The sequence below is a fragment of the Papaver somniferum genome, chromosome 1, assembly GCF_003573695.1.
Source record: "Papaver somniferum cultivar HN1 chromosome 1, ASM357369v1, whole genome shotgun sequence".
NCBI classification, from domain to species: Eukaryota; Viridiplantae; Streptophyta; class Magnoliopsida; order Ranunculales; family Papaveraceae; genus Papaver; species Papaver somniferum.
Genome location: NC_039358.1, coordinates 166,805,248 through 166,830,391, shown reverse-complemented (window position 1 = coordinate 166,830,391; position 25,144 = coordinate 166,805,248). Strand labels below are relative to the sequence as shown.

The 25,144-nt window shown below is 37.1% G+C and overlaps 2 pseudogenes; both read left to right on the top strand.

The window, feature by feature from the left end:
- The first annotated feature begins 9,591 nt into the window (after positions 1-9,591).
- LOC113353620 lies at positions 9,592-14,844 on the top strand (annotated as a pseudogene).
- Positions 14,845-22,884: 8,040 nt separating this feature from the next.
- LOC113353614 lies at positions 22,885-24,869 on the top strand (annotated as a pseudogene).
- The last annotated feature ends 275 nt before the right edge of the window (positions 24,870-25,144 follow it).

The following is a 25,144-nucleotide window of genomic DNA, read 5'->3' as shown; positions in this document are numbered from 1 at the left end:
TGAATGTTATTTGATCAATTGCGTAGTTCTTGAAAGTCAGATGAACCAATTATAAACTTGTTTGGAAGTGTGGAAAATCGGTTTCAAGGTTGTAAGTGTGAAAGAGAACTTACAAAGTAAGGATGTCGACATACTTTGAACACGTGTTATGAATGTTTATTATTTAATTGTTCAAAGTTATTCCTTAATAGCTAAGGGAAGACAATCCCAGGATCGAAACATAAATAAGTTAAGAATATTTTAATTAAGGTATTTAACTTTATTTTGTAGGGAAATAAGAATTAGTAATGTGCATTTACTAATTAGAGATTTTCCGAGAGAATTCAATCATTATTTTTGGACAGAACATTTCCAGAAATTATGAAAACCGAATTTGTGCTTTAATGAATATCTTGAGAATATTTTCGGTTTTGGAAATTCCTTGGTGTCCAAACTTCCTTGTCTATAAATACTTGAAGTTTGCCTTTCTAGCAAACTAATCCTTCGTAACAACAAGATTCCTCTTTGTTGTGTTGTTACTGGTGTAGCCTCCTATTCGGAGAGGAGAGTAACCTAATTAGGCAAAATCTCTTACGTCCGCTCAGTTTAAAGTCTTCTTTGGGATTGAGAAGCTCTAGCGTGTACCGTTAGTGGGAAACTAGATAATTGCGGTTTATCTTTTGTTTTCATTGATTTGATTGACTAACGGTGGTTAAACTTTGATTGCACCTGGTTTGTTTATGCTTGAGAATCTTCTCTTCTGATATAAGATTCACTCAAACTAGTTCAAAGTTTCGACAGGGATCTTTAGACTGTTGTTAGTTCTAAAGACGATCTTGTGATAATCCATTGTTAACAGACTCCGTTCTGTACGTGATTGATCACAAGAGATTCAAGTGATTGTGTGCAGGTTATTATTGAAGATCTAAGAAGATTTGATAACGAAGAAGATATTGAAGATTTCTGATTTGTGGGTTCATAATCTTTGGTGTGCACAATACTTGTTTCGGTAAAAGTGGATCTAATTAATAATTGGTCTATCCTTGTGATAGATTGGATTGATTGAGTAGATCGGCATCAACACAATTCTTTGGATTAATAGTGTTGTTGGCTTAATCTTAAACGATTACTTCGGTAATTGAATATAAAATAGATCTAAGAACCTGACGAAGGAGTTTATGTTAAGATAAACAGAAGAGCCTTTGTCCGACTCATATCACTTGGTTGAATAGAGTTGATACCTAACAGAGTTGTTGTTCCTTTACTGTTTGGAATACGAACCAAAGGAATTGTTCCAAGTACGTGATTAAGGTCGGAGGCGTGGGAATACAGACATAACTAGGTTAACTATAGGTTTATTTGCTTGGTCTCAACTATACGAAGTTAGGTGTAATTTTGTGTAGCGTCTTAATCCTGAGAGTATTCAATTCTGGACAAGGTCCCGGGGTTTTTCTGCATTTGCGCTTTCCTCATTAACAAAATCTTGTTGTGTCATTTACTTTATATTTCCGCATTATAATTGTTTTAATATAATTAAAGTAAATTACGCAAACGTTAATTCCTATTTACTTGATAAGTGAATCCTATTGTGTTTGGTTAAGTCCGAACCTTTTTATCAAGTAACATACATCGTTGTTGTATTGTCTCGATCTCGTATCCATAGACGATCACACGAAGTGTGAACCGATTAGTTATATTGTCTCGACTCAGTCCATAAAAAATCATTTTCGGAGAAAGGACTTATAGGTAGGAAAAGTTTTAGCTTGAGGTATATTTGGGTACCCTCTCCTTTTCAAAGTTTACACTCCAAAGGATATGGGAAGGATGGGATTCCTTAATCTGCAGAAGTTTAACAGTGCCATGTTAGCAAGATCACTTGGAGGCTTGTGAAGGAACGAGATGCTCTTAGGGATAAATCTATGGAGTACACGTACTATCCTCACCACAACATTCTAAACAGCGAAAAGATGTGTCCGACAACTGCTTCATGTGATTGGAAGAACATTAATAGAGAAATGCCCAAAATCAGAAACAACTGCAGTTGGAAGGTGGGAAGTGGAAAGAAAATCAGAATATGGGAGGATGTGTGGTGTACCGTGATAGTGGGTAATCTGCAACCACTTAGCCAATAAAGTCAATGTCTCACCTTTGTTGCTGAGCTAATGGAGTGTACTGATGGAAAGTGAAAATGGAATTCTAGTGTATTTTTGAGCACTTGTTCCAAAAGGAAGCGAGGACAATAGTTAATATAGTAAGAATCAATGATGTGGAGGAGGATACGCTGGTCTGGAAGCTACATGCCAATGAAAAGTTCACAACTAAGTCCCTTTACAGTCAGATTGTCACAAGTGGTAATCAGGTGCAACAACATGATAGAGGGTTATGGAGAAAGGTGTGGAATCTCAACACTAACCCGAGAATTAAAACATTCTTGTGGAAGTATTTAACTCTATCTATCCTCTCAATGAGAGGATTGAAAGGATCTAATAAACATGTTATGTCCAATGTGTAGACAACAGGAAGAAACCCTTAACCATATTTTCATGACATGTGATTTCACTTTAAGTATTTTTATGAGTATTGGGTTTCGTCAGAGCATATCTCGGTTGAACCCACCAAGCGTTGGTGTGTCAAGTTTGGCTGTCGTATTTTAATATGAAAACTCATCTAGAGTCGGTTGATTAAATACCAGAGTCAAATTCGTTTAGGTTCGACTAGAAAGTCTAGGAATGATGAGACATACAAGTATTACTCCGAAGACGTAAAGAATGAGAAGAAGTAACGACTATAACAAAGACATCATCCTTCCACTTGAGGTTAGTAATACTGACTTGACTTGTTTCTATTCCTAAGGTATCTTTCAAGTCGTATTATATTGAAAACATAACATGTGAAGCTGTATACATATAATACTCTAGTGATTAGACTTGGTCATATCATTACGATCAAAGTGTCAAGGAATTATATTGAGTTACGAAGTATAACGCTTATCTTTTGAACTTACGACATCAACATAATCTATGTATTTAGTTACTTGATCATGTGTAAGATATAAGTGTGATTTCATCCTAGAAAACTATGTATTATTACATTGGTTTAAGTAAGTAGATGTATGAACTTGATTCATAATCGAAAGGGAAATCATGATTGGTCCAGTTTCTTATTGAATATCTTTTGGATGACTAATACAAGATGACAAGGTAGAACCTATCTTGACTTATGTCGAGAATTGAGGTATAACCGCTCATAGGCTATAATGTGTAGCATGTTGTAATCGGTCACATGCTACTTTATGAAGCAAGGTGTAACCGGTCACAAGCTACATTCGGAAGTTAGTTGTAATCAGTCACAATCTACTTTGGGAAGCAAGGTGTAACCAATCACAACCTAATTTGGAAAGTAAGGTGTAACCGATCACAAGCTACTTTAGGAAGCATGGTGTAATCGGTCACAACCTAATTTTGGAAGCATGGTATAACCGGTCACTACTTAAATTGTGAGTCATGGTATAACCGATCCCAAGGAGCAAAACCGAGTTTCCAATATTCACATATCTCTTTATGTTTTGTGTGATTTTGGAATTAGGGTTTGCTGAGAGAAACCTCTAGATGTCGACATTATTTGAACATGTGCATAACTCTTATCATTAATTGTTCAGAGATATTACTTGATACTCAAGGTGATCCCAAACCGAAATATTGGAAGCATTTAATTATGATTTTCAAATATATATGTTTTAGTTACTATCAATTAAAGCATATCCTCTGGAAAAGGTTATTAGTTAATGTGCAAAGCTAATAAGAGAAGTTTTCTAAGAGAGATTTCGGAAATATGGTTTGGAATTTAATTGGAAATAGGAAAATCGAAATTAGGTACTTTAATGAATATCTTGAGAATATTTTCGGTTTTGGAATTTCCTTGTTGTCTAAACAACCTTGGTCTATATATTTTTGAGTTGCATTTCTTGCAAACTATCCTAAAATCCAGGCAAACTTCATTCGTGTTGTTTCTGGTAGAGCCGTCTATCCAGAGAGAAAAGTACCCTAATTAGGCGAATCTCTTACGGCTGCTCGTTTAAAGACTTCTGTGGGATCAAGAAGCTCTACGAGTACTGTCGGTGGGAAACTAGATAATTGCATTGTTATTTAGTTTTCGATTATTGATTTGATTGACTAACAGTTGTTGAAACTTTGATTGCACCTAGTTTGATTATTCTTGAGAACCTTCTCTTCCGACATAAGGGTCACTAAAACTAGATCAAATTATCGACGGGATCTTTAGAACCATTTGTGGATCTAAAGACATCTTGTGATAATCCATTGTTAACAGGTTTCGTCCGTGTGTGATTGATCACAAGAGGATTCAAGTTTGTCTTGTACAGGTTATTGAGAAGGCATTTGAAGATTTGAAAACGAAGAAGACTTTATTTTTAGTTTTCGTATCTTGTGAATTTTATGCATAAACCTTGATCGTCTGGGATCCAACTAGAATCGTGTTTATCTTTGATAGACTTGATTGTCTAGTTGTGTAAGACTGGCATCGATTTATAGTTACTCTTTGAGTTCTATATTGATTGATTGCGAATCCGGAAATTGGTTATTTCGGTAGTCAAGTTTTGGATTGATCTAATCATACAAAGGAGTTTATTTGTTAAAACGTAAGAGCCTTTTTTTGTCAACAAATCAACATATCTTTTACCAAATATTGTTTGAGTGGTTACCAAACAAATTCATTCCTTTGCTATTTGGAATACGATCCAAAGGAGTAGCTATTCACGTGTATTACTCTAGAAATCGTAGGCATGGGGATACTGAGGGAACTAAGTAGCTAGGGGTAGTCAAGTTGGTCTTAACTATACGAAGTTGGCATTAGATTTTGTATAACGGCTTAATTATGAGATTATTCAAAACTGGACTAGGTCCCATTTTTTTTTTGGCATTTGCGGTTTCCGTGTTAAAAAAATCTTGTTGTGTCATTTACTTTATTATTCCGCAATTATAATTTGTTTATTATAATTTAAAGTAAATACACTTGTACGCTAAACCAAAATACTTAATATTGATCCTAATAGTCAATCGGTTTTTACCATAACAAAACCCCTTTGTGTTACTCTTGTTCAGTTGTAGTAAGATCGTAGCTTCAACTTTACACCCACCTTGTCCCTAAGGATCGACCTGTATTTGCACCTTACACAATTAGCCATGTGCACTTGAAGCCATTGTAGGTACTGTTCAGAGACCTACCACTATGCTTCAAGTGACCGTGGAAAATAATAAGTTTCGTAATGTTTTGGGTCATGGAATCTACGATTACCTTTTCTTCATCAGTCAGTTGTGCTGCATAAGGATGTGTCAGCAAAGTCTCCGGGATTAGATGGTTATGACGACCGCATACAACTTTCTCCAAGAATCACATTTTTTCAATGTTGGCATTACATTCGAGCTTGAAAGAGTATTCAGTCTTCTTAGTGAAAGTATTATTCTTCATTTTCGTATTTCCTTTATACTCGTTACCCTTTTTTGCATGACTTTTATGCTTTCCACTACACTCGCAAACCATTTGAAACTGGCGGTTATTTGTTTGATTGCTACAAACTATCACACGCATAATTAACTTACCACATTCTCTAGCACATTGATTTGCATCGTATTTCTTTTCCCATGTCTATATGGTCCAAGAACATAAAGTTAAAAAGAAGAAACTTAACAATATGGTCCAAATGAATGAGCAACATACCTTTCCATCAGAATACAAACCTATCAAGTCATTTAAATAGTGATGAGTATTATTTTCAGTTGGAATTCGTTCGCCAAAGGTTGATCATCCATTGGGTGAGGTACAAGCACGATATATCAACCAAGATGTCACAACATTAGTAAAAAAGCAAAAAAAACTAAATTTACGGCTAGGTTATTAGAACATCGAACCCAACCGTGAAGCTTATTATGAACACTAACTATTCGATTCCCGATGTAGAAACTTAAAACAACCCACAAGATTATTTACAGTCGATAAAGAAACAACTGAACCTAACTCTAACTGTATATGTGGTTGGTTTTGGTTTTAAATACCCAACCGTAAATGCTGCGACAAATAACACTTAATAAATCCATGGACGTAATGAGTTATGGTCGGGTATGAAATACCCAAAACCCAACCCTAAATATGTTACGATTATGTTTTATTCCAATTATGGTTCCGAGCTCATCCAAACCTAACCGTAAAAGGGAGTTACGGTTGGAAATGAGGGGGAAACCAACCGTAATCTAATCTGCAAGGCTAAAAATTACGTACTTTAGCTAATTTGGAGCAATAAAAAAGATATTTGAGCTTAATTTAGAGGTATACCAGATCATTTGTAGACATTCCTCGTCAGTTTGTAGTTTTATTTCTTCATTGGTTGAGATTCACCATCACTGCGGGTAATAAGCTCTTTACCATCTAAGAGATCAACAATCTTAAAGATTCTCTCACCTCAAATTTGTGTTTGGAATCACTCATTTTAGTTGAGTGAATCAAAACCTAGGTTTTCTTAACAAAAATCTCCAAAATTTTCTTTTTTCTTTTTCACCTCTACTTTTCCTTCCCACCAAAACTAACAATTAATCTGATTTAGTTCTAAGTATAGAAAAAAAATCATTAATCTAATTATTAGATAATTAGATTATTAAGACTAATTAAATGGGTGTTGTTTAGCCATTATGAAAAATATTTAGAAAAGGGGGTTTTGAAATTACTAACTTGCGACTCAATTTCATCTTATTATAGCAGCTTCTCCATTGAATTGTGAAGCCCCTGTACTAGGTTTCAAAAAGTGAAAACTACTGTCACGCCCATTTTTCATTTTTCACTTTTTGAAACAACAATACCATACATCGTCGATTTTTTTGCGATGGGAAGGCGATCACCAAGTCTTTGGATTTTCATCTGATCAAATCAATTCTTCTTGATTCCTTCCCTTTGCCTCGGTTCTTCATTTGTTTTTCCCCTTCTGCCAAGCTTCGTTTTGATTGTTTTCTCGACTCGAACAACAACATATACTTCATCTAGGGTTTCATCGTCGGGTTTCTATAATGCTTGTTTCCGCATCCTGTACATATCCTACAACTTCCAGTTCCAATACTTCTACTGCTACCCCATTTGTTAACCGGGAGAACTCGTCTTCTGAAGGTTGTAATGTTTTCTTCCATTGCCCATATCGGGGTTTGGATGGGTGCAGGAATGGCGTTGGGGGAAGGGGACTATTGAAGGCTTTTTTGTTCAACCATCTGAAAATTCAACACTACAAGGGTGTGGAAGGTTTAAACAGATGCCGGAAGAGGATAGGAAGTTGTGCAGTTGTTTATCGAGCTTGGGATTCTGTCTTGATGCAACTGAAGAGCTGGCTTTGCTCACAGTTTATGCATGCTAATGCTTGGAGTAAGAACTGTAAGCTGCATCAAGGAGAAACTGTGTTTGCCCCAGTTACTGTTTTAGGCATCGATGCTCCCATCATCTCTATTTCCTCCATTACCGACGAGACTGAAAACACAGATATAACTCTCCCCACCGTGAGTTTGGAGCTTTTGAACATGGTGTTTCGAGCTAACATACCCACGGTGTCCAGTATTCCTCCCAAGAGTAAATTACACTTCTCGCGCACCTTTAAATCAGTGCTTCAGAGAGTGGTTGCTTCGCCCAAGGAACTTTCTTCTTGGATTCATCTGTTGTTGTTTCCAGTATGCACTCTTCATACATATATTCCGCAAAGCAGTCATGAAGAGAAGTTTCGCAACAGACGGAAGATGTAGGTTTTGTCCATCAATTCGGCCTTGAACCAGTGGGCTGAACCTAATGGATGTATGCGATTAGTTGAGAAGGTGATGGATGAAAACAAATCGCGACAACAACTGCTTGATGAGAGGAAGAAAACCCAGCCAGAGAAACTAGAGGCAACTAACTTACGACTGTGTAGAAAAAAGTTAAGAAATGGTCTTTATGCGGATGCAATTCGCACTCTCACCTCTAGTGGAGTTGCATCTGATAATGAAGGTACCCTGGCTGAGTTACGGAGTAAGCACCCTATAGCTACACCACCCATGATTCCGTCTACCCCCGTTGCACATGAAGCTATATATGGTGGCTTCACCTGACCTTGTTTTGGGTAGGCTTAGAAATTTTCTAAAGGCGACTTCTTGTGGAAGAGATGGGTTCAGGTCACAACACTTTTTAGATGCCCTTAGTGGTTATGCTACTGAAATCTCATAGGATCTAATCGCTTCTATCACAGACGTAGTTAACTTGTGGCTATCGGGTTCTTGTCCTCCTGCCTTGGGTGAATTTGTGGCAAGTGCTCCTCTTACTCCTTTGACTAAACCAGGTGGTGGTCTACATCCCATTGCGGTTGGCACAATTTGGAGAAGGCTCATCTCCAAATGTGTCGCAACTCATGTTGTCAAAGAAGTAAATGCATATTTGAGCAATTTCCACTTTGATGTTGGAGCTAAATGTGTGTGGTGGGGGGGGGGGGGGGGGGGGGGGGGGGTTTGGGTTTTGTTTTTTTGTGTTGTTTGTGGTGCATGCTATAGGTGAAAGGAGGCTCATACAATTTCCATGTTACTTGTAGATTTCTCGAATGCGTTTAACCTCATTGACCATACGGCCATGCTTTCTGAGGTACGTAATCTTTGCCCTTCGATCTCTCGCTGGGTTGAATTTTTCTAGCTTCTCCAACTCATTTATATTACATGGATCATGTACTCTCCTCTTCCCAAGGGGTTCAACAAGGTGATCCCTTAGGGCAACTGTTGTTTGCCTTTACTCTTCATCCCTTGGTTAAAAATATTGTTAGCAATGTGAGATTGATTTGCAAGCTTGGTACCTAGATGATGGTACCTTGATAGGTGACACTCTAATGGTTGCCAAAGCTTTGAAGATTATCCAAGATGATGGGGTTGAAAGGGGTTTATATTTGAACACCGCTAAAACTGAGTTGTTCTGGCCTACCCCGGATCCAAGATCTTTGATTACATGTGTTTTTCCTCCCAATATTAGTAGGCCATATAAGGGTGTGAAATTGCTTGGTGGTCCGGTCAGTCTTGATGCTCAATTCAATAAGGATTTGGTTGTTGGTAGAGTGCGAAAGACTATGGATCTTATTGATGCTGTTGAGAAGCTAAAAGACCCTCAATGTGAACTGCTCTTGTTTAGAAATTGTACGAGTGTGTCGCGGCTTTACTTCGCTCTAAGAACCACTAGACCTGGATGTGTACTCGAAGCTCAAGATTTATTTGACACTCGACTGTTTCAATTCCTTAGGAACATTATTACTGGTGATGGGCCTGGTTATGGACTTCTTTAGCAGAGACTCTCTACCTTGTCGTTCAAACATGGAGGTATGGGTGTTTATACTATGCAGGACACTAAGCATTATTGTTTTCTCGCTTCGTGTTTACAGACTCTAGACTTGCAGTCCACTATTCTCAGACGCTCAGGCGCCGATGGCAGTAGCCTTTCTTTTCAGCGAGCTTTGGAATCCTTTAATTCTCTGTGTGGAAATGTTTCTCCTATTTGCATTGGTAATTTTTCCACTCATTCAATGAACTCCTTGGAAACTATTTTTACTTTGATGCTATGAAGAAGAACTTACCCACCAGCTATGTTATGTCTGAACGTGATTCCGTGCTTTGGAAATGCAACCAAACAAAACACGTCTGGGATTTCCTACTGGCGATTCCAAGTTTGGGGCTCAATCAAGTTATTGAAGCTAGGCAATTTAGTGCAGTTCTCCGGTACAGGTTAGAGATCCCCTTGTTTGAGGCTGATGGTGCTTGTCCCTTTTGTAAAAGAAATATGGATGTCTTAGGTGATCATGCCTTGCACTGTGCGAATGAAGTTAGGCTTAAGTTTAGACATGATTTGGTGCGCGACACTATTGCTGACATGTGTTTCCGAGCGGGTGTGCCTGCTATAGGAAGGAAGTTGACTTGGGTTTTCTTGCGAATAATGGCACTGCTCTACGACCTGCTGATATATTTGTATACAATTGGGACAATGGTCCTGATGTGTGTTTGGACGTGGGGTTCGTTCCTTTGTCTCAGGTATGGCCATCAATAATGTTGTTACTCGTAAGAATAACTTGGAGAAGTGTACGTCTCAAGGCTATGGTTTTGGGACACTTGCCTTTACCACCTTAGGTAGCTGGGGGATGAAACAATAGACTTCTTGAAGCGCTTACGCAATTATATTGCTAGCCATGATGCTAATGTTCGAGTTGGAGAATTTATTTTTCATAAATTGGGTGTAGCTATCCAAAAAGGTGTTGGAGCTCAGCTTGTTGCTAGGCTTCCAAGTAGTTTCTTACCGGATGATAATCCTCTTGAGTTGTAATTCAAAAGGAATAAAGATAAAATAGAAAGATATATTAGAACGGGCACCTAGCTCAGCTAGTCATCCCCGTTCCCCAAAGTTTCATGCGTTTCAGGAGGTCCCAGGTTCGAGCCCCCAATGGCGTAATATTGCAGAAATTAACATGGAAGGTAGAGTTAGTTTGTCCCTCTTGTGACACAATCTCATCCCCCTCATTCGCTTCGGCTCCTTTGGCTAGGTTACCCATGAGGCTCGCTGGTAGGCTAGCACAACAACCTGTTCAATTAATGTAGTAGTATGTCGTTGGAGCCTAACTTGTTAGGCTTCCAACTAGTTTCATGTAATAATCGTTATCCAATAATATAATAATTTAGATTTAATAAAAAATAAATAAATACTAAATGAAATCTATATAAGAAAAACAAAATGTTTGGGCTGTCACCTAATTTCTCCTTTTAAAAATTAGGAAACCTATTTTGAGGCATACTAGATTTTTTTGAGGCATACTAGATAATGCCAAAATAGGGTCACTAAATAAAAAACAACATCACCCCTCATCCACCATTTTTGATAATGGCATAACTATCCTTATATAATTAGTGTAAATGATTATGATTAGAATTGATTAATTATGAATTTTAAGGATTGATTAAACATTAAATTATTAGTGGTGAATTAGTAGAAAAATCAAATTTATGTGAGAGAGTTGGGATTTTTGAGAGGAAGAAGAAGAAGTGAAGAAAAAAAAGTTTGGGTTTTGACTTTTGAGATTTTAGTGATTAGAAGTGACCAAAATGTGTGATTCAAATCAGAGGTAAACTTCTATCGAGGTTTAATTTCCTTTTATAAGTTGAATCTGCCAAAAAATTGAATTTTTAAAAACCAGATCTGCTGACCAGATGAACAGTTCGGCTGATAACTTATGAGCCGAACCTCTGTTTTTTTGAAACTCAGAAACTGAATCATCTACTAGGTTCGGCTTGAAAAATTGAGGTTCGGCTGGAAAATTGAGGTTCGGCTGAAAAATTGAGGTTCGGCTGAAAATATTGTAAAGTCGCATTAGCCGAACATAGTGTTTCTCTAAATCATACACTAAGTTCAGCTCAAAATTGATACTGCAAGATGAGCCGAACTGATCTTCTAAAAACCCTAATTTCATCTTTGAAATCATATTCTACTGATCAAACAAAATAAAATCAATCAAAAACAAGATGGGTTTGTTACGCATACATTCTAAAATACATCTAAGAGCAATTGAGATTTGGATTTCGCATTCCAACATCGCTCACTTCGATTCGTGTTTCCTTTGTTTGATTAATTTCTTTATTGAATTGGAGTCCTAAATGTTTAACTTTAAAGTTTATTTTGATTTTTAATTTTAGGTTTTTGAGGATAAAGGAACTATGACAAATTGAAATTATTTAGGGATATATAGATAATTACATTACCTTTAGAACCCCTTATAAACCTACCCTAGATAATATAATGGATGAGTATGCCTCAAAAAAAAAATGTGTATGCCTCAAAATAGGTGTAGACATAGGCCAGAGGGCTACCTGGGCTAAAGCCCAAGTTAGCCCTCTCATAGGTAAACTATCCCTGATTGAAAGTAGTCACAGAATAGCTTGCAATATTGCATTCAATGAGGTCTGAATGCAACTTATCTGCTTTGAAATGTGTTCGAATAATTGTATCCTGGCATCGTAATTATTCTTTTGTGACGTCTACCCATAAGTGCGAATGGACGAGATATGTTTGACATTTGACAGTTGAAACCGAAGAATAAATGGTTTTCACAAAGAAGATTACATCTAAATTTGAGTTGATTTCCGGCAAAAATGTCTTAAGCTACATACAAAGTGACTGCAAGAAAACAATCCAAACAATCCATTTGTATTTCATGTGTGTGTTTGCATATATGTTTCAGCCGATATATATGACACTGCCTTCAAATAAAGACGTAATCCAACCATGAACCATAAATACGGTTTCTATGCCAACAATTGACACATCTACAAAAAAGTATGGCGGTCCATAAATTTAAATTAATACGTAGGGACGCAGATAGAGAATTATTTGGCTCTTCATAACATTATAAATAGAGTTCCACCAAAGCAGAATTGAAGGATACAAAAATCAAGAAAAATAATAGAAATGGAGCGTAAACTAGAAATTAGGACGTCATCATCCAGGATCGGTGAAGGAGATGAAGAGATGGAACCATGTACTCCAACTGGACAATATTACAGCAGTTCTTCGCTCTCTGTGTGCATTCTTGCGGTTTTAGAATGGGAAGTTCCTGTTGACGATGACTCCAAAATAATGTCGTTGATTCAGGATGTCTTCCTCCCCATCAATCCACGTTTTTCCTCTATCTTGGTACTCTCTCTTTCTCTCTCTAGTAGGAGGCTGGCTTGTATTCGGTCGTCGATAATATAGATCGTTCCATCTTTAAATTAAGGAACAGTTGTTTAATGCAACATTTGATCAAATGACGAATTGTCAATGTCACATATTTCAGGTTACAGGAAAAAGTGGAGAGAAAAATTGGAAGAAGGTTGCAGTTAAGCTCGAGGACCACATCAAAGTACCGGTATTTGAAGAAGGTTTAACAGTGGAGTGTTACGATGAGTATTTCCAAGAATATTTGTCGGAGATAGCGATGGAGAGGCTGAACAAGAGCAGACCATTATGGGAGATTCACATATTCAAGTACCCTACTAGTAATGGAGCTGCGACAACTGTGTTCAAGCTTCATCATGCCCTGGGGGATGGATATTCGCTCATGGGTGCTCTGTTTAGCTGTTTACAAAAAGCTGATAATCCTTCTCTTTCTTCAACTTTTCCTTCTATTCGGTCGGATAATCACATGAATAAAAAGAAGAGTGTTTTGGAGCTTCTCTGTGTGTTCAAGAACACTGTAACAGATTTCACTTGGAGTCTTTTCAAGAGTAATGTGTTGGAAGATCATGTTAGTCCAATAAGATCAGGTAGACAAGGAATTGAGTTTAGGCCAGTTTCAATCTCCACTATCACTTTCTCTCTTGATCAAGTCAAAGAAATCAAGCCAAAGCTTGGCGGGGTAATATTCCCTCAATCCTGTTAAATTTTACTAAGTTCTAAATGTAAATGCAAGCATGCTGCATGCTCTCAGGCATTAAGTTCTAAAAATTAGCTAATTCTTTTACCTGTTTTTCTTCCGCAGACGGTTAACGATGTTATCGTCGGTATAATATTTTACGGAATCAGATTATACATGGAGGCGACAAACCAGGGTTCTGGTAATGCACGTTCGACTGCACTAGTTTTGCTCAACACCAGGGAAGCAACCGCATATCAATCACTTGAGGAAATGGAGAAACCTGAAACCAAGGGTCCATGGGGGAACAATTTCGGCTATATCCATGTGTCCATCCCCGAGGCAACAAATATTGATACTTCCGACCCACTTGAATTTGTTTTCGAAGCTAAGAGAATGATCACAAAGAAGAAGAACTCCTTGGTTGTTTACCTAACTGGTACACTAATAGAGTTAATGAGAAAACTAAGAGGTTCAGAGGTAAATACTGCAATCATTTAATGGTTCAAAACTTCAAATCGACTAATAAACAACCAATATCAATATCCTCTGCTCGATATCAAATATGAATAGCTTTATATATCTGTTAACATTTTTTCTTAATATAGGAAACCTCCAAATACATCCGGGGGTGATATGGAAGACCAGCTTAGCGATATCAAACTTGATAGGACCTGCGGAGAAAATGTCTCTAGCAAAGTATCCTCTCAAGGGTCTCTACTTCATGGTGGTGAATATTCCCCAGGTAATATCAATCCGCCTGAGCTGTCAGAAACTTATGGTTTACATCTGTTTGAAAATCCGCTAACAGATAATAAATTGTCCAAGATAGATAGAATAGAGAAGAAGCCAGATTTGGCTAAGGTAAAAATGTGGGGACTCTTGTAGATAGGGAAGGCTTGGTGAGGCCTAGTGTGATTTATTTACCTAGCTTGTGGAAGCAAACAAAGATCGCAGAAGTACTTTGGCGGTTTGGCCTACGCAGGGACGGAGCCGGACATCAGGTAGACTGGGCTTATATATTGCAAATTTTATGCTTGGGAGCCAATATATTACAACCCGTGCCAAACTGGCTTCGCCCCTGGTCTACTGACATGCAAAATTTGATAGTTTGTTGGTCTTAAAATAACATGTGTTTGTTTAATTTTGTTTTGCTGGGCTAGTTATAATTAAGGGTGTCGTAATACTATTAGCACCCAAATTATTATACGATAATCTGAAGATAAAATTGGACAATTTGCAGAGTCTCATGGTAACAATAGTGAGCTACATGGGCAAGCTGAGGATAACTATTGGATCCGAGAAAGAGTTGATAGATCAAAAATTATTCAACACTTGCATGGAGAATGCGTTTGAGAGGATTTATAAAGCTTCTATGAAGACCGTCTCTACTTAATTGAAACATATTATCAAAAATTTACTTTTGCTTCGCAAGTGTTTACGTGCCTTTAAATAAAACCAAATGAATCTAAAGTAAGAACAATATTACATTTGCTTGAAGGCTCGGAGCAAACATAAGGAACAACAAGGACAAAATATAATTCACCCGCATGGTTCCATAAAAAAATATAATTCAACTATAAAATGTGTGGTGTTGTGCCGATAAAGGACACAAATAGGCGTAAAAAGTGTGTCACATGTTCTTCTGTACTATGCAAGAAATTAAAGTGTGTTGTTCCAGAAAACTTAGCTCGTGGTGTTGCATAATCTTTCGTTAGAACTGAAATCGACCAAAAAATGATTGCATAATCTGATAAGCAACTACAAAAATGTCTACCTAACTTGTTATGCACGCATTATACGGCCCACTAAAATAAAATAAAAAGGTTGCATAATTTGTTATGCATCCGGAAAAATAGCTGAATATGTAACATATTATGCATCAACTTTTTGTTTTGTTTTGTTTTTGTTAGCACTGAAATCAACCAAAAAATGGTTGGACAACCTGTTGTGCAGCTACAAAAATAGATGCATAATTCGTTATGTATCATTTGATAGAGTATTGTTTTTCAGACATATACATTGTTTTAGTGGTTGTGTAACCAAATTGGTGGATGCATGAACTAAAATATGGTTGCGAAATTCGTTATGCATCATTTTTGCTTGTTGGAATGTTATTTTTTTTAGGTATATACATCATTTTAGTGGTTGTATAAGAAAACGCAGGGGTATAACATCCACACCCAATATTTCGTTCGACAATCTGTATGGACTAAACTCCAATGTAATTCCGAGAGCACCAACTTAAAATTGAGCCTCAATCAAGAAAGATATCAAAGAGCTTTATCTCTTTCTCAATACAACCAGTAAATCAACTAGATAGAAATCCGTGAGATTGATTGTTATGAGAATAAATTGGATGGTGTCAAGTCCTATCCAACAAACAAGGTCGGATTTATCAACTATGATTGAACTACGCGCAGCCTGTGATATTTCAATTGATAATCCGGTCTTATATTCCCGAAGAACAGCCTAGAAATATCAATCACCTCGCAATAACTTAAATATATGGTAGTAGAACAAGTTATTGTGGAATCACAAAGAATGAGACAAAGAGTTTTGTGATTACTTTTTATATCCCACATATCGGAGATAAATCTCGAGCCAATATTAGAGAAGATAGTACTCAATACGATAGAACAAATTGTTAGAGCATAGATCGGTCGACCTCGCATGCGTTGCTATCTCAAGCATGTTTGTCAATGTTAGTGATCAAAACTATGAGTCTTGATTTCTAGCCTACATAGCTAAGTCTCGGACTAGGATAGAAAAGTGTAGTTGAGCTCAAGGACTTCACGGCGATTCATCATACAACGACGAAGATCTATACAAGGAACCGTGGAACTTCATCAACAAAAAGGTATGTGGAGACTTGAACTTATCTATCACTCAAAATTCTATCTCTTCTATCTCCTACTTCTTATGAAACAAAAGTCGTATGTTATATAGACTAGATCATACATATTTGATATTTCGAGCCGAGTATATCTCGCCTATCTATATCTCGAAATCATGTGTTGGTAAAGCGTTTCGCTTTGATCAAGTTTATCTTCACCTAGTGACGAAAGTCATGAAAAGTTTCAATTACTTTGAGAATTGCTCTGACACGAAACGGTCTGTGAATAACGGCTATATAACGTCCTCTGAGAATGTCTCAATGATTGGAATGAGAGTTTAGATTACATAACCATGTATTCCCGAAGTTTTAGAACTTTGTTGATTGAGAGAAACCGGAGGAATTGGCTTTGCCAAGTCCGCGAACCCAGTCCGCGAACTCAGTCCGCGAACTGATGGAAGTTCTCGACCGAGAATTTCTGCTGGGATTTTCCAAAAACTCGTTTGCGTGCAAGTCCGCGAACTGGCGAAAGTCTCTTTGCCGAGATTTCTGCTGAGTTTGGAAAACTCCGCCGGTTGTCTTAAGTCCGCGAACTTGTTTGTGATCTTAAGTGGTTATGATCTAAAGATGTGTTATGAACATGAAACTTAAATTACTAAGGAATGCTTTATGCAAACCGTGGCTATAAAGTTCATGAGCCGATTCAATCGAATCATCTTTGTTTCAATTGTGTCTTGTGTAGTTACATAAGATCTCATAGCAATTGAACAACTCTTTAACTAGTTTATTTGAGTCAATTGAACTAGATATGGTGAAGAAGAACAAGGTTAATATGAAATGCTCATATGGTTAACCTTTTAAGTTACTATGTTGAACCAACATACACGTACACGTTTGGGCATGATTTTCGCAAACCCAGTAAACGTCTACCCAAGTGTGTGTGACAAGCTAAGTTTTCGATCTAACGGTTGAGAAATATTAGATTGAATCTAAATCAGTTTTTCATCTAACGGTGAATATGGATTGCTTTGTAACTAAGGCAAAACCCTGATTTGAAGGCTATATAAAGGAGACATCTAGCATTGTGCAAAACTAATCCCCACACGTCTGTGTGATACTAGTGCGCTCGCTAGAGTCGATTCTCCTTTAAAATTTGGTTTTCTTCTCTAAAACCATCTTAACGACTTAAAGACTTCATTGGGATTGTGAAGCCAGACCAATACTATTTTTATTGTAGTTGTGTGATCTGATTTTGCATCTTCTATCGTACGAGTACAATCGATTGATTGGCTTGAGATCGTGAGAGTTCTCCAATAGGCAAGATAAAGAAATCACAAACATCTTCGTATCACTGTTTGTGATTCCTCGAAAAACCGCTTGTGTAGTCAGAAAGGATTGTAGAGAGGTGATTGATTAATCTAGGTTGTTCTTAGGGAACATAAGACCATATTATCAATTGGTTCCTGTTCACCTTGATTTCATATCTTAAGACGGAACAAAACCTAGGGTTTATCTGTGGGAGACAGATTTATCCCTTGATAGACTTTTCTGTGTGAGACAGATTTGTTTATTATCAAGTCTGCGATTTTGGGTTGCATCAACTCTTGGTTGTGGGTGAGATCAGCTAAGGGAATCAAGTGCGTAGTATCCTGCTGGGATCGGAGGCGTAGGAGTACAACTGTACCTTGGATCGGTGGGAGACTGATTGGGGTTCAACTATAGTCTAGTCCGAAGTTAGCTTGGAGTATCCTAGTGTCTGTAGCGGCTTAATACAGTGTGTATTCAATCTGGACTAGGTCCCGGGGTTTTTCTGCATTTGCGGTTTCCTCATTAACAAAATTTCCGGTGTCTGTGTTATTTCTTTTCCGCATTATATTTTATATAAATGAAATAATACAGATTGTGCGTTCATGATCATCAATTGGAAATCCGACATTTGGTTGTTGATTGATATTGATTGATCCTTGGACATTAGTCTTTGGTACCGTCCAATTATTCCTTGTGTTTTATTAGGACTCGGTGATTTCTGTTAGCTTGAGTAATATCAAAAACAAGAGAAAGATATTAACTCCTTGAGATACTTTTATCTAGATTGAGTCTGACTGTCAAGTTGATTCTCTAGCAAAGTATTTTGGAGTTAGTCCATACAGATTGCTAAGCGAAATATTGGGTGGTGTTGTTAGACCCCCGCTTTTTTAATTGGTGTCAGAGCAGGCAAACACGTTTAAGACCTAACAAGTCTGTGTTTGTAGAGATATGACTCTATGGACAAGAGTACTATCTCTGATAAACGCGTCACCAGTACTAAATATTGTCTCTCGTCTAATTCTATTAAAGAGAAAAGTTTAATCTCGAATATAGATAAACCTTGTAGTTCGGCGAGACAGACAGACAATGACATGAGTGTTCATGACTACCCTTCGAAAGAGACCTTCTCTTCTAATAAATGAGAAGCAGCTAAAGAGAGTAAATTAGTTCTAAATCTTGTTAGAATTCAAGATGTTAGAATGAATCAGTTAAAACACCATGTCAATGTTCTTCTTAGTATTGTAAGAGATTGGAAAGTCCATGGCAACGCTGAAGATCAGTCTTCGTGCTTGACTCTTGAGGATAGCCTCGAAAATGATGCCTTGGATATTGAACGCCACTTGAATAAACTCTCCATTCAAGGATGTTCAAAGCAATCTAATGTACCAAGAACTTCTGATGCTTCATATTCAGAAGTATATACAAATGTTCCTAATGGTTCCTCCAGTCTTGAACTTGGGACATTCTGTAAAAGAGACAACTCTTCTGACGATGATATTAAGACTGCATCCTCCAATCATTCTTATGATCAAAAGGTATGTCTTGTTTGTGAGACCAAGTGTTCTGTTAGACAAAAGAGAAACTCCAAGTTGAATAAAGACTCCTTAGTTCAACTTCAAAACACCATAGATTTGATTCTCAAAGGTGTGACTGACATCCGTATGATTGAGCCAATTGGTTTTCAAACTTATCCTGTGTATGCAACCAGGAAAGTCAGTACAATGAGTTCCTCCAATGTTCAAGGGCAGAATAGACGTCTTAATAAACATCGTCCAAAGAGAGTTCAATACTTTGTGTCTAAAAGCAACATTGTTCCTGTTGAGAAAGTCATTCCAGAAGAAAGGAAGATTGATGACATAAGAAAAGATATTAAAGAGATAATTGTAAGATACAAAGAGCTTGTCAACAGATTATCTCCTTCCTCATGTCAATGCACTTCTGGTAAGAACTCTAACTATGTCTCTTATTTTGATGACAGTAAATTTTATGACAATTTCTCATGTCAAACAGGATCCCTCTCTAAGACTAAGAGGAAAAACAAACTTAACCAAAGACATAAACCTCGCAATGAGACCGTGGATCGTACTTGTGCTAATTAATCACAAGGTTCGAGAACTTACCCATATAAAATCTTGTTGAGTAAGTTGTGTTAAAAACAGGTATACATGTTACTTGCATCTGTTAAGTTAAGTTATTTTCTTATCGTCCATAGCTAAACTTGTGTTGACAGATCCGCTAAGATCAAGTATTGATTAAGTCAAAAGAAGATGTTGCATACTGTCTTAAAATTTGTTTTTAGGTCCTGTTTTCAAAATGTGTGAAGGACTTTATTTCTTGGGTATTTGTTGTACTCAAACGGATTCCGTTCTGGCCCGAGTCAACAGTTTTTTGTTGAAACCCTAAATTGTTGTCCTCAAGGATAAAATATCGAACCTCTTAGGGTTACAAGCCACGTACGTGTACCTCTGGTGGTTTTTGGTTTTTCAAAGAATGTCTTCCTCCTCTTCTTGCTATGGTGGTTTCGAAAAAGGGTTTCTTGACAAAAGTGTTGAGGTTGATTCCAGGAGGAAGAGAAAAATTGTAGATGAAGATCATCCCAACCCTTCATGCTTCTTTGCTTATTCTCATGAAGATGTTGAGAAGGATGATATGATCTCTGCTGAAGTTGTTCATGATTTTCTTAAATATTTTGGGGAAGCAAAACAACAGCTTGTTGACACTTTAAAAGGTCTTGATAAGGTGAAAACTGAGTTGGAAAAGGTTGTGTCTAACCTTGGTCTCATAAAATCTCAAATCAATGATCTTCGTAAAGAGAATCATCTCTCTGAAGATGCAGAGAAGGATGGCGTTCACAAGCTCGAAGACTCCATGTCTTGTGAGGATCCTGTAATGCCCATATCCCTATTCGCTGTCAGGGAAACGATGGAGTCTGATTCTTTCTAGCTTGTGTTTTTTGTTTCCTAGTATGTCTTCTTTTTGGATTAGTTGGAAGAATAACTAGTGCTTTGAATAGCGATGATTGTGACTACACAACTATTTTTGTTTTCATCTTCTTGTGTTATTTTTTAGGTTTATTGGTTATTAAATTCTAAAAATATTTGGAGGATGATGTTATTGCAGTATTGATCTTTATGATTTTGTGATATTGCAATTTGATTATGGGATATGTATTGTTTGCATCCGTGAACTTGAAGGTCCCATATGTGTCAAAAGTAAAGTCGTTCTTGAATTGGTATTCGTATTGATGAAAGGACGAATGGACTTTTGACAATTACAAAATTTATGCCTATACAGTCATGTATTTGATGGAAAATAGGATAAAATTTTTTGTTTAATAAGGATAAAATCTATTATGTCATTATGCATATAGTGATGGAAAATAAAATAGATCCTTGTATGTTATCCACGGTATTGATCTTCATTGATCCATTTTGTTATGTTTTACCGTGAAGGCTCCATTGTGTGTCTTATGTTGAGCACGATACAACTAAGTCGATTAATCTTATTGGCTTTGTTGGTTGTTTTATAGGATGCTATATGTTGAGCATTTATGAACTAAATTAATCATTTTGGTTGGTTATTTAGTTATTTGCTCCGAAAGTCTTCTTTTGTCGAGCAAAATCTTTTGACAATTAAATTTATTACTTTTGTGATTACTTTGGTTGTTTGTATTCCAATTAGATTAATTATAAGTTCTCTTGTAATTAGTCAAGTTGAGTTTTCATATATTCCACAAATTCTTGTGTTGAGTATATGAACGGCTATACAAATCATGTTCTATTGATTAATGTAGTCGTATATTCCGTAAGGTTTTCCTTATGTTGAGTATGTGAATGATTAAGTTAGTCATCTCCGTATGATTACCTTAGTCGTAGCTCCGTAAGTTTACTTATGTTGAGCACTTTCAATTAAATTGATCACTTTTCTGGTTTGATTTAGTTGCGTATTCCAATTAAATTAATCATGGGTTTACTTGTGATTAATTTGGTTGAGTTTTGGATATAGAAAATCATTGGAGTACTTGGAAGGACGAAGATTTCAGGGAACGTTGAAGATTAGACTATGGAATAGGAGCCACTAAAGTTTATCTTTTTTTTATTCCATATGTATTAATAGTTTTGTCACTAAAATTGACAAAGAGGGAGATTGTTAGAGCATAGCTCGGTCGACCTCGCATGCGTTTCTATCTCAAGCATGTTTGTCAATGTTAGTGATCAAAACTATGAGTCTTGATTTCTAACCTACATAGCTAAGTCTCGGACTAGGATAGAAAAGTGTAGTTGAGCTCAAGGACTTCATGGCGATTCATCATACAACGATGAAGATCTATACAAGGAACCGTGGAACTTCATCAACAAAAAGGTATGTGGAGACTTGAACTTATCTATCACTCAAAAGTCTATCTCTTCCATCTCCTACTTCTTATGAGATAAAAGTCGTATGCTATATAAACTAGATCATACACATTTGATATTTCAAGCCGAGTATATCTCGCCTATATATCTCGAAATCATGTGTTGGTAAAGCGTTTCGCTTTGATCAAGTTTATCTTCACCTAGTAACGAAAGTCATGAAAAGTTTCAATTACTTTGAGAATTGCTCTGACGCGAAACGGTCTGTGAATAACGGCTTAACGTCCTCTGAGAATGTCTCAATGATTGGAATGAGAATTTAGATTACATAACCATGTATTCCTTAATCCGAAGTTTTAGAAATTTGTTGATTGTGAGAAACCGGAGGAATTGTCTTTGGCAAGTCCGCGAACCCAGCCCGCGAACCCAGTCCGCGAACTCAGTCCGCGAACTGACGGAAGTTCTCGACCGAGAATTTTTGCTGGGATTTTCCAAAAACTCGTTTGCGTGTAAGTCCGCGAAGTGGCGAAAGTCTCTTTGCCGAGATTTTCTGCTGAGTTTGGAAAATTCCGCCGGTTGTCTTAAGTCCGCGAACTTGTTTGTGAGCTTAAGTGGTTATGATCTAAAGATGTGCTCTGAACATGAAACTTAAATTACTAAGGAATGCTTTATGCAAACCGTGGCTATAAAGTTCATGAGATGTTTCAATCGAATCGAATCATCTTTGTTTCAATTGTGTCTTGTGTAGTTACATAAGATCTTATAGCAATTGAACAACTCTTTAACTAGTTCATTTGAGTCAATTGAACTAGTTATGGTGAAGAAGAACAAGTTTAATATGAAATTATCATATGGTTAACCTTTTGGGTTACTATATTGAACCAAAATAGACGTACACGTTTGGGCTTGTATTCGGTCGTCGATAATATAGATCGTTCCAGCTCTAAATTAAGGAACAGTTGTTTAATGCAACATTTGATCAAATGACGAATTGTCAATGTCACATATTTCAGGTTACAGGAAAAAGTGGAGAGAAAAATTGGAAGAAGGTTGCAGTTAAGCTCGAGGACCACATCAAAGTACCGGTATTTGAAGAAGGTTTAACAGTGGAGTGTTACGATGAGTATTTCCAAGAATATTTGTCGGAGATAGCGATGGAGAGGCTGAACAAGAGCAGACCATTATGGAAGATTCACATATTCAAGTACCCTACTAGTAATGGAGATGCGACAACTGTGTTCAAGCTTCATCATGCCCTGGGGGATGGATATTCGCTCATGGGTGCTCTGTTTAGCTGTTTACAAAAAGCTGATAATCCTTCTCTTTCTTCAACTTTTCCTTCTATTCGGTCGGATAATCACATGAATAAAAAGAAGAGTGTTTTGGAGCTTCTCTCTGTGTTCAAGAACACTGTAACAGATTTCACTTGGAGTCTTTTCAAGAGTAATGTGTTGGAAGATCATGTTAGTCCAATAAGATCAGGTAGACAAGGAGTTGATTTTAGGCCAGTTTCAATCTCCACTATCACTTTCTCTCTTGATAAAGTCAAAGAAATAAAGCCAAAGCTTGGCGGGGTAATATTCCCTCAATTCTGTTAAATTTTACTAAGTTCTAAATGTAAATGCAAGCATGCTACATGCTCTCAGGCATTAAGTTCTAAAAATTAGCTAATTCTTTTACCTGTTTTTCTTCCGCAGACGGTTAACGATGTTATCGTCGGTATAATATTTTACGGAATCAGATTATACATGGAGGCGACAAACCAGGGTTCTGGTAATGCACGTTCGACTGCACTAGTTTTTCTCAACACCAGGGAAGCAACCGCATATCAATCACTTGAGGAAATGGAGAAACCTGAAACCAAGGGTCCATGGGGGAACAATTTCGGCTATATCCATGTGTCCATCCCCGAGGCAACAAATATTGATACTTCCGACCCACTTGAATTTGTTTTCGAAGCTAAGAGAATGATCACAAAGAAGAAGAAATCCTTGGTTGTTTACCTAACTGGTACACTAATAGAGTTAATGAGAAAACTAAGAGGTTCAGAGGTAAATACTGCAATCATTTAATGGTTCAAAACTTCAAATCGACTAATAAACAACCAATATCAATATCCTCTGCTCGATATCAAATATGAATAGCTTTATATATCTGTTAACATTTTTTCTTAATATAGGAAACCTCCAAATACATCCGGGGGGTGATATAGAAGACCAGCTTAGCGATATCAAACTTGATAGGACCTGTGGAGAAAATGTCTCTAGCAAAGTATCCTCTCAAGGGTCTCTACTTCATGGTGGTGAATATTCCCCAGGTAATATCAATCCGCCTGAGCTGTCAGAAACTTATGGTTTACATCTGTTTGAAAATCCGCTAACAGACAATAAATTGTCCAAGATAGATAGAATAGAGAAGAAGCCATATTTGGCTAAGGTAAAAATGTGGGGACTCTTGTAGATAGGGAAGGCTTGGTGAGGCCTAGTGTGATTTATTTAACTAGCTTGTGGAAGCAAACAAAGATCCCAGAAGTACTTTGGCGGTTTGGCCTACGCAGGGACGGAGCCGGACATCAGGTAGACTGGGCTTATATATTGCAAATTTTATGCTTGGGAGCCAATATATTACAATCCGTGCCAAACTGGCTTCGCTCCTGGTCTACTGACATGCAAAATTTGATAGTTTGATGGTCTTAAAATAACATGTGTTTGTTTAATTTTGTTTTGCTGGGCTAGTTAAAATTAAGGGTGTCGTAATACTATTCGCACCCAAATTATTATACGATAATCTGAAGATAAAATTGGACAATTTGCAGAGTCTCATGGTAACAATAGTGAGCTACATGGGAAAGCTGAGGATAACTATTGGATCCGAGAAAGAGTTGATAGATCAAAAATTATTCAACACTTGCATGGAGAATGCGTTTGAGAGGATTTATAAAGCTTCTATGAAGACCGTCTCTACTTAATTGAAACATATTATCAAAAATTTACTTTTGCTTCGCAAGTGTTTACGTGCCTTTAAATAAAAACAAATGAATCTAAAGTAAGAACAATATTACATTTGCTTGAAGGCTCGGAGCAAACATAAGGAACAACAAGGAAAAAATATAATTCACCCGCATGGTTCCATAAAAAATACAATTCAACTATAAAATGTGTGGTGTTGTGCCGATAAAGGACACAAATAGGCGTACAAAGTGTGTCACATGTTCTTCTGTACTATGCAAGAAATTAAAGTGTG